This window comes from Mastomys coucha, unplaced genomic scaffold (genome assembly GCF_008632895.1).
Source record: "Mastomys coucha isolate ucsf_1 unplaced genomic scaffold, UCSF_Mcou_1 pScaffold4, whole genome shotgun sequence".
Classification (NCBI taxonomy): Eukaryota; Metazoa; Chordata; class Mammalia; order Rodentia; family Muridae; genus Mastomys; species Mastomys coucha.
In genome coordinates this window covers 46,477,280-46,488,237 of record NW_022196910.1, presented here as the reverse complement: position 1 = coordinate 46,488,237, position 10,958 = coordinate 46,477,280, and positions in this window count along the sequence as shown.

Sequence of the window (10,958 nt, the reverse complement as noted above, 5' to 3'; positions counted from 1 at the left end):
CTGATTGTAAAGCTAACCTAGTAAGGCTCTCTCTCTCTCTCTCTCTCTCTCTCTCTCTCTCTCTCTCTCTCTCTCTCTCTCTCTCTGTCCCCCTCCCCAGTTCTATTCCTCTAGAGAATCCCAACTAGAACAGCGTAACCTGTTCTCAGAATGTATTTGCTCTTCCTTGAATGTGTATGTCTTCTGGTCTGCTGGTATTCTGGACTAATGATAATTTCTCCTTTTAATGAAGCACGGGTCCATCTCTTGTCCTTGGAAGTGAGAAGTGCAAAGAAAGCAGGAATGGGGGTGTCTGTACCCCTCTTTTCCTTCTTTTCCTGGTAGATCCTTCATCCTTTCTGAGTTTCTGGCCAGTAGATTCAACACTCCCTGAGTAATTACACAGGCTCATGATTCCTCTGCTGGTACCATAGTAACCCAGTCAGAAGATACAAAGACCAACCTTTCTATTGGTATAGATTAACCTAGGCAAATGTGAAAGCGGACCATTAACTGAGGTGGTTCAAGCAAATGATTCTGGATTCTGTTGCTTGTGAAAGACTCTTGGGAGAAGAGAAAAATGAAAAACAAACAAACCAAACTATGTCCTAGACATTGCCCCTTGCGTAGGGGTATGGGACAGAATGACAAAAGGAGCTATCATTAGAAAAGATGCTCTAAGCCCTTTTACAGAAGATGCTATCTGGACCCCAGAACTTTTGGTACTCGATAAAAATCCTATCAGAAGGCGAACTTTCCTCCCAGGGTCTGGTAGTATCACCATCACAGAGCCAGACAAAATGATACTTCAGAAATGAGCTCTCCAGAGGAAACAACAAATGGAGTTATATACAGTTAGCAAAATACATGCTTTGAAAAATGCCTTTGAAGCCAAGCTCCAGTTTTAGAGGGGAAGAAAGCAACAATCAATACTGTTCAGTGCTGGGGATTCAGTAAACCTGTTTAAAAAAAAAAAGTCCTTTTCTCTCACAATAAATAATCTTGTGAAAATATTATCACTGATATCAGTAAGCATTTACTAAGTGGCTATTCTATTCAATCAACTATCAGTTTACACTGTCTGCATCTCAGCAAAAACCCTTCTTGAAGTCTTTGGGAAAATCTCAACAGAGGGACATTTTGGACAACCTAATCCTCAAAGAAAGCTGAAAACTGTCTCCCTGGCCTTTCTTGGCACAGAGCACATCTGTTAGTAACAGAGGGACAGTTTATGTTTAGACAACATGGAACTGGATTGAATACCATGGGCAAACACTGATAATTATGGGCCTTGGGGGAGGGGCAGTTAGGGACAGGGTTCTGAGTCAGCACAAAATGGCTAGCACCGGATGTCTGGGAAACACAAATGTAAAACAGTGATGACATCTGTTATATAGCTATTTCTGGTAGATTTACTTCTGGGTTGTGTAATTCTGTATAAATTTGACCTTGAAATCAGAGGCCTTCACCTTTACCAGTCAGCCTGTGTGCATATGTGTTTGTGTTTGTCTATAAGCGTGTGTATCTACTTCTTCATAGCCTGTGTGCTGGGGAATGTGTTTCTGCTCCCATCCGTGTGCAATCTTATGTGCTGGCATGTACCTGGGTGCCTGCAGGCATCTTTCTGGCCAGTGGCCTGTATGCTGGTGAAGAAGATATGTCTGACCTGCCCACAATTCCCAGAATCATCCACTGCGACCCAACTTCCAGGGACCTTCTTTCCTGGTACTAAAACTTGGACATCACAACATCACTCAAGCAAAAGTTGCAGAGACTCTAAGCCTCACCTTCTCCCTTAATCCTATGAAGGAGAAAGACAAGGATGAGGAAATGCCTGATTGTGTGTTGGGGAGGGTTCTGTACTGTGGCACTTCATACTCCCTCACCCCCAACCCCCACCCCCACTCCCATACCACGTTACAGATGAAGTTGGGGAGATAGAGAAAACCTGTGGATAAGAATACATTTGTACCTGTTTGCAAAGCAGTGTGGAAAATGTATTTGATGTTGAATTGTAATAATTGTAACAAGCATGAAGGTCCTTGATGCCTCCATTCCAGGAAGAGGTAAGCATTGGCTTGTGGATGAGTGAGGAGACAGCATTACGAAATTGGGAGGTCTCTCCTCTGCAATTACATCTAGCCTTCTCTGAAATCCTCCAAACAAAGTGCTCAGCAGGAAAGCAAGGTTGGAGAGCAATTTGGCAATACATCATAGTGATTACTGGCTTATAATCTTTGAGGGAGAAATGACTAATTGTTGATCGGATCCGTTCTCCTCCTCTTTGGGGTTTATACAGCATCAGTGAGATGGTAAATCCCTGAGTCTTTGGAGATTAGGTGTGATCATGAGATCAAACCTTAAAAGTAGGATGTGCATGTAGGAGATGACCACCACTCCCCAGTCAGTTCTGAACATGAAATAGATGCCCTGAGCCTGTTCTGTCACTGTCTCTGTCTGTGTTTCTGTCTCTGTGTGTGACTCTCTCTCTTGTTTGTATATGTGTGTCTCTCTCATTTCTCCCTTTCTCTCCCCCTTCCTCCATGCACACACACATATTCATGAGTGAGTTTAGGAAAGACGAAAAGGGCTCCTTTTAGGGATGATCTTGATAACAAAATGTGTGAAAAGAGATCACCTGGTTAATTGAAAAAACTTGGAAATCCAACTCACCTGGAACCTTTGAGCCTGCCCTGCTTACCTCAGGACCGTAATGACAGGGAAAAGCACCCTGGTGCCTTGGATAATTCTCTTAATTTTGTGTTTTTGGATTAATAGAAAATTTATATAGTCTAGTATTGTACTACATCATCCCATATAATATGATATTTAAAATTATATTCATTTATTATAGGTGCACATCAAATTGCAACACGCAGTGCCTGCAAAATGTAAGCTTATTATCTTTTGTTTTTTGCAGATCCAGCTCAGACAGAATCCCCACTCAGAACTCTCCACACTGGCACCGAGGGGGTTAGCTGGGGCTGCTACTTCATCTGAGTTAAGGTCATCCGAACTTACATGTCTGAGACACACTGGTTCCCGCACTACTGAAGAATAGGGTGAGGTCATTACTCTCTTGTTAACTGTGAGTCAGTGACTTTGCTCAGTTTTCAGTGGCTCTTTTAAGTTCTAGTTCATGTAGCTCTGGAGGTACTTCATACCATGCCTGTCACTTCTTGATACATATCTGGTTTTCCTTCCTGGAAATAGTGTTCTGCTTTCAAAGGACTCATCTTGTTACAGAAGGCCTAGCATGGACAATATCCCTCTGGGGTACTAGTTAGCACAACTGTAGGAGAGACATATCATCATATTTACAAGACCACACACTCCAAGAAGGGGGGTTAGCCAGGACTTGTAACAAGGAAGTATGATTTTGAAAGTCATCGAAGAAATACGCCTAGGTAAGGCTCTATAGCTGGAGATAACACCTACACAACTCATGGAGCACAGAGAAGTTGTGCCGACCTATTACCTTCATCCCTACAGACTAGTGTTCATGGTACTGGAAGATGCTCTTCATACTACTCAAGGAGAAAAGTGAACACCAACACAGTTCCAAGTTCTTCGATCTACAATGATGACTTGCCTAGAAGATGTGCTAGCACAGTAATGGCGCAAAGCTTGTGGGAGTAACCAACCAATATCTGACTGGATTTAAGGCCCAGTCCAGGAGATGGAACCCCTTCCTGGTAGCACTTTAGGTGACCAAGTACCTGAGACCAGATAGGCCAGGGACTTAGGGTAAAACCAAATGTTTCTGTTCTGCTGAAGGAACATAGTTGTAGCCATAAAATGACTTTTAATGACATTGTGCAGTGCTCATAGATCCGTGCCTTGCCCAGCCTTCACCTGAGTCACTTCCTTCTGCAGAAGGTGAAGACAAGTAGAGATTCACAGTCACACAATGTGCAGAGAGACATTCAGTCCTAATGGGATGACTCCATCAAGTCCATCTCAACAGGGCTTGGGGAACTTGGTGGAAGAGCAGACAGAAAGACTGTAAGGGCCAGAGGGGAGTGAGGACACCAAGCAAGGAAGGCCTCTTAAACACAGCAGGATTTATACATGTACGGACTGCAGAGACAGTGGCAGCATGCATAGAGCCTGCACAGGTCAACGGATGGAGTCTCAGGGCTGAGTGGAAACAGACACAAGGTCACAAATCTAACCCAGAAGCTATCTCTAGTAGTTACCTACTCATAATAAAAAAAATGGTGAAATCATAGACTTGAGTCTTGGGAGTAACCAATAGCAATCTAACTTGGTTTAAGGCCTACTCAATAGACAGGAACTCATGCCTACTACTATAAATCTAGCCAACTACTTGTAGCTGGTGAGACAATGAACCCTAGAGGAGAACCTATTATAGACGCTTTCCTAAAAGAGTGTAATCTCTAGCTACTTTCTAAATATGTATCCTTATATTCACAGGTAAGTGTAGCTCTCACCCTCATTAAAGAAATCTCCTCTTGTAGCAGAAGGAAACTGTTACAAAAATTCACAACTGGTCAAATGCAGAGAACAAATATTAGTAATTCTCAAAGTACATAAATAAATTTTCATTTTAAAATATCCTTATGTAATATATAGCATAGTTACACATTACTAATAATTATTACTAAACATTTATTATTAATTTGTAAATACATTTAACATACATTCCACCAATGAAACCTTAAGGAAAACCTATGAAAGATAACATTATATGCCCTAGTTAACAGATTAGAGAGGTAAGATTTAGAAAGGTTCAGTTATGTGACCAAAAATATACAATTTGGAAGTTGCCGAGAGTAGATTATACCCATATCTGCCTGCAAATGGCATGAACTTTGGCATGAGATATGCAGATTACACTTGCTCTTGGTGTCCTATAATATCACTTGTCATAGTTCTAACTAAGTGACTATTGTGAGATAAAATGACTAGGTCTGTCTCCCTAGATATCATCATCATCATCATTATTATCACCATCATCAGTATCACCATCATCATCATATCGAGAGAGTTGTATCCATTTTGTAGAGTATTAACCTACAAGTACCAGAGAACATGGGTTTCAATGATTATACCACAACAGAATCATTGTCATCTCTAAACAAATTCAGAGATGGTTGATGGTTAAGTTATAGCCAGACTTTGGCTACTTTGTGGGTTTTTTCTTCCTCCCTTCAAGAGAAAGAAAGTATGAGAGAGAGAGAAAGAGAGAGAGAGATCTCAAAGTCAGGGATAGTCAGGGGTAGGAAAGGGGCATTAGGCTACTTCCTCCTGATTAGGGACATAAAGTTCCTTAGGGCAAGTTTGATGACAGATATATAGTTACTTCTTCTTCTTCTTCTTCTTCTTCTTCTTCTTCTTCTTCTTCTTCTTCTTCTTCTTCTTCTTCTTCTTCTTCTTCTTCCTTCCTTCCTTCCTTCCTTTCTTCCTCCTCTTCTTCCTCCTCTTCTCCTCCTTCTTCTTCCTCATCCTCTTCCTCTTCTTCCTCATCTTCTTCTTCCTTCCTCCTACTCCTCCTCTTCTTCCTCCTTCTTCCTTCCTCCTCCTCCTCTTCTTCCTCCTCTCCTTCTCTTCCTTCTTCTAGTTCTTCTTGTTCTTGTTTTTCTTGTTCTAGTTCTTCTTGTTTGTCTTCTTTTGTTGTTTGTCTTCTTCTTTGTCATAGTTGTCATCTTCTTCATCTCTTCCTCCTCCTCCTCCTCCTTCTTATTTCTTCTTTACTCACAACTTCTTAACAGACTTTAGCCAACAGCAACCAGCCAACAACCCACCAACAGCTCTCCAACTCTCAGGGCCCTAGCATTTATATACCCTCTGAAGAGTCCCAAGAATTCGAAGCATTACACACATGCGGAAACTATCTGCATCTAGAAAAATCACACCCCAGATTGAGCATGAGGCATATCATAGTCAGCTGCTGTGCACAATCTGAAGCAGCCCCATATCCCACACCTGGGATTAAAACAAAAACATATTATTATAATATGACTGTGTATTTTAAAGAAACTAAACTTCTCACTATAGTAAGGCTTTAGAAGCTCATTCATGTCACATGGTTTTTAACTGATATCCTAAAGATAGCTGTTGTCAACTCAACTACTACATATAAGTCATATCTGGAAGAAAGAGAAAAGGGGTGAAATTGCCATTTCTGTCTAATTTTGGTAAGAAAACTTATATTCTTGGCCATAAATGTGTTGCTTACAATTCTAAGCATCACAAGCTACTGACAAAGTGAAAATTTCACAGTCCAAGTTGAGGAAAAGTGGAGTGGCTGATGGGCAACATGCACCTACAATAAGAAGGTTTGTATCTTGCTGGGCCTATTCTATCTTTAGTGTCCCAGCTTGGTGACTTATATATAGTAGGCTCTTATCTACTGTTGAATGAATGCTTGTTAAATAATACACATACAACTGGCAAGATGACTCAATGGGTAACCTGCTTGCCAGGCAAGCCTAAAGACCTGATGTCAATCCCCAGACATCATGTTGCAAGAAGAAAACTGTTAGTCCCAAAGATGGGAGGAGAAATACCATCAACCCAAATAACCATGGCCGAGTTAATTAAAGCAAGCGACTAATTAAAGCAAGCTCTTTAATTCATATATGTGGGTTGTCTTCCCCTAGGGCAGGGTTTGAGAGGTCAGCACAGGGGTCAGGGGGTTCTAAATTGGGGATTTGGTAGGCAAAATAGGGTTATAGGAACAGAATGTAAGTGTAACAAGTTAGTCCCTCCTGAAAAAAAAAAAAAGACATGGTTGTAAGGTAGTCATGGGTGGTCAAATGACAAGGGTAAGATTGTTATAGGCAGATGGTTATAAAGAGCTCTTTGAAACAAAGACATAATTGCCATTCCTGGAACAGGCAGGATAGAACCATTTGTAGTTAAGGTTATAGGGGGCATAGCCAAATCCTTGAGAAACAGAGGTTTAATCATAACAGGTATAGACCTATTTTGTTTTTACTATAAGATGGTTTTTAAGCCTAAGATGGAGGCAGGCTTATTTTTCAGAACCAGTTCCTAGTAACTGTCCTCTAACCTTCATGTCCACTTCTCAGTCTTACACATCACACACACACACACACACACACACACACACACACACACACACACACACATACACACACCATAAGCAACCAGAATGTTTAAATGTACACACCCCCAAATCCTTAGCATTGTGCTTAGTATATACTAGATAGTTAACTAATGGCGACTACTGGTAACTACATTACTTAGCAATCCCAGATTTCTGGCAGATGGGTGCTACCTGCTGCTACTTTGGTTGATTCAAGGATAAGCAGCGACAGCTGGTGGCTCTGCGGGCCTCATTAGGCAGAAAAGGGCCTGAATTGGGTCTGCTGTAGGCCGAGGAAGTAGCAAATGATGAATCTCCTTCAACCTCAGCTGGCGCTTTGCAGGGGAGGGGTGGCCAGGGGGGCCAACTGTAGCAATCACTTAACTGCCACCAGATCCTTGTGGCTCAGCAGGAAGGATGAATGCTTAAAGCTTTCTTCCTTATGGTGAAGAGAAAAAGATTATTTTCCTGTGATGGGAAAACTGTTGTTGCTCACTCGCGAAGGGGGAAGGGCTTGCAAACCTCGAAGCTGCCCTTACCCCACTTTGCCACAGCTTTTCAGAAAGTTCAGTGATGGTCCACTTTTCATTTCCCTTCTCTTCCGAGGCCCCTCCTCATCCCCCTTCTACTCCTCTGTCTCCCTGCCCCTGCAGCCTGTTGATCTTCTTTCTCCACACTGTTAAAGGAACATTTTTGAACTCTGGGACGCTGGAGAGACCTAGTACCTGAGAACACGATAAATGGAACAAAAACACCCTGAACTGCTTGCAAACTGCCTGCTCTCCTTCCTGAGCATCCTGCTCTCGACCTGGCGGATCGCTGAGTTCCCTTACATGCCAGGACTGCTTAACAAAGCACAACCTAAGGCTTGAGCCACAGAAAGGCTCAAGGGGCGGACCAAGAGGCCACAGGTTTGTTTCTTTCTGCAGCTGGGAGCAAATTCTGTTCCTTGTTCATCCTCAAGCTTCTGACCATTCCAGACCACCTTGCCCAGTCCTCATCCAGTAGAGAGATCATCCCTATCTCTGCCTTCATCCTCTCATGGCTTATGTATATGGAGATCTGTGAAATTGCTCCTTTCTCGTCAGAACCTACTAATACTGAAATGCAGCCTACCCCAATGGTTGCAGCCTAACTTGATTGTCTACAAAGACTCTATTCCTGAGTAAAGTCATGTTCACAAGTCAGGGGATTGGGACTTAACATTTTCTAAGGGATACAATTCAACCAATAGCAGCTAGGAACTATTAGACACATCACTTAGCATAACAAAGATCAATGGAGATCTTTAAGCTTCCTGAAATGTCATGATTATTTCCTGGTTTTCAGATAAGGCTCAGACCTGTGCAACAGAGATTTAATGACTTGGGTATTTTTAGGATAGCACTACTTCTACATGATGTTTTCCAATAGAAGTAATAATGAATCAAACATAATTAAGAGAGATTTGATCTTTGTATTTTTATGAAATTCCAAATGAAATAAATTGTAGGCATGATTTAGTTAAGGCTTATAGTGAAGTGCATACCAGAGCGTATAGGTATCTGGGGTAGGACATATTGTGTGCACGTATAAGTCACCATCTGAGGTTCTATCACTAATGAGGCTTCATGGTGGGTACTGACAGGCTTGTATAGTGAGTGAAGAGTCAGTGTATTCAAATAGTTGTAAAGCACACCCAAAGTAAGTTCAGGTAGGGAGAGCTGGGTCCAGGATTCCAACTGCTATGTGTCTGATTCCTAGAACTGCAGAGCATCCTGCTTAGTTTTTGTATTGGAAAACCCAATCTCCATCCTTTATGTTTGAGGTCAGATGTTACAAATTACAGTAACTCACTGTGAACAAAATAAAACAAACTAGGTGTCCTGGGTAGTTTTATGTCAACTTGACACAAGCTAAAGTCGCTTGAGAGGAAAGAAATGCAATTTTAAAAATGCCTCTGTAAGAGTAGGAAAGCAAGCCTGTAAAGCTAGCATTTACTAGGGAAGGGCCCAGCCCATTGTGGGTGCATGCCATCCCTGGGCTGGTGGTCCTGGCCAGTAAGCACCACCCCTCCACGGCCTGCCTCCAGGCTCCTGTCCTGTTTGAGTTCCTGGCCTGACTGCCTTTGATGATGATGATGAACTGTGCTATGGAAAGGTAAGTTAAATAGACCCCATCCTTCCCAAGTTGCTTTTGGTCATGCTGTTTCATCTCAGCAATAAAAACTCTAGGTATGACATTAGAATTTTAATAAAGGGAGAAAAACTACGACCTACATCACAGGCCTGGAGCATCTTTGGTTCACTATTGTTTACTCCTATCAAATCTATCACATATACTTCTCAGGTGAGCAGGTGTCTGTCTGTAAGCTCCAAATACTGTTAGGAAAACCAGAGGCTAGCATTTTACATAACATTCGGAATGTATTTAAATGCAGAGTTTTGCCCTTTGAGGGCACCTGCAAGTAAAATTTGGACCACTTCAGGCCTCGTCTCTGTCAGTCCTGCAGACAATTTAAGAAGAGAAAGAGACACAACTGAGAGTTTGACGTTGGAGGGTTTATCAAACACACATTTGTTTAAAACAATTCTTTTTATGTTGTTTCATCTTGGTTTTTTGTTTGTTTGTTTTGTTTTGTTTTGTTTTTGGAGACAGGGTTTCACTGTATAGCCCTAGGTGTCCTGGTACTCTGTAGATCAGGTTGGCCTCAAACTCATAGAGATCCACATGCCTCTCTGCCTCCAAGTGCTTGGTTTAAAGGCATGACCCACCACTGCTCAGCTAAAAAGACTCTTGTGATCTAAAAAAAAATGCATATTCCTCATCAAAATATTTAATTGAAATCTTCTTGACATACAGGTTAAGTCACATTAAAGAGAAGACATAAGAATGTGTTTAAATCATTCTGCTATAATAGGATTTTGTAGATAAAGAGTGTAATTTAAAATAAATGGGCCACTGGCTAGATCTAGACATTTTCATCATATGAATTTCTACTCTGAATGTATTTGTAGTAATAGATTTTGGGTGGCTGTCAAGCAGTCAATTGTTTTAGACATCATAACTCTCTTTGTGTAGGTCTAATAACTGAAGAGCACCTTATAGAAGTTTTAATAATGACAACAAAGACAGTTTAGCATAGATGTGAGACTTTTTTAAGTATCAACCTCTCACATTTTTTCTGTTCAGGGGATTCAAATGCAGGAAACTTCAGTATTCCTTCAACAAACGTGCACAAAACACTTAGGCAGGTAAAACATGGCTCTCGTGCTTAAGACTCATCTCTGGATATAGTAGGCAGAAATGGACAGCTGTTGAGGTTTGGTCTTTTTCTATCTATAGTAATGCTAAGTGCAGGTCCCCAAGACCTGGTTGTCCCAGAGACAAGAGAGTTTTCAGTAAGATGCTCACTGACCCTGACCTATTCTGACTGGTAAATAAAGATGCCAACAGCCAATACCTGGGCAGAAAGAGACAGGTGGGGTTTAGGTTTCACAGTCTTGGGGTCAGAAGGGGACCATGAGGAAAAGAAGAAGGTACAAGGAGGGGGCGAGAAGAAAAGGCCACTATGGGTTAGAAGTCAATAGAACATGGTCCTGAGGATTGGATAATTGGAGTTAAGAGCAGCCCAGATGAAACACAGCAAGTATAGACTCAGGGTTATCAATAGGAAAGTAGATTCTAACAGCAAAGAGGGTAGGCAGCTGCCCAGATTTTGTACTGTTTGTGCTATAAATATAAAGATTGTGTGTGTTTTCTTTATCTGGGGGCTAAATGGTCTAAGGTGGGGTAGAAACTCCAGGTTGGGCTGAAATATTTCTACAACAGCCAACAAATAATAAACATGCTAAATAGTCAGACCTGTTTGAATAAAAGGAACATGTAAGTGAGTATGTGACAGTGTAAGTATTCCATGAGAGAA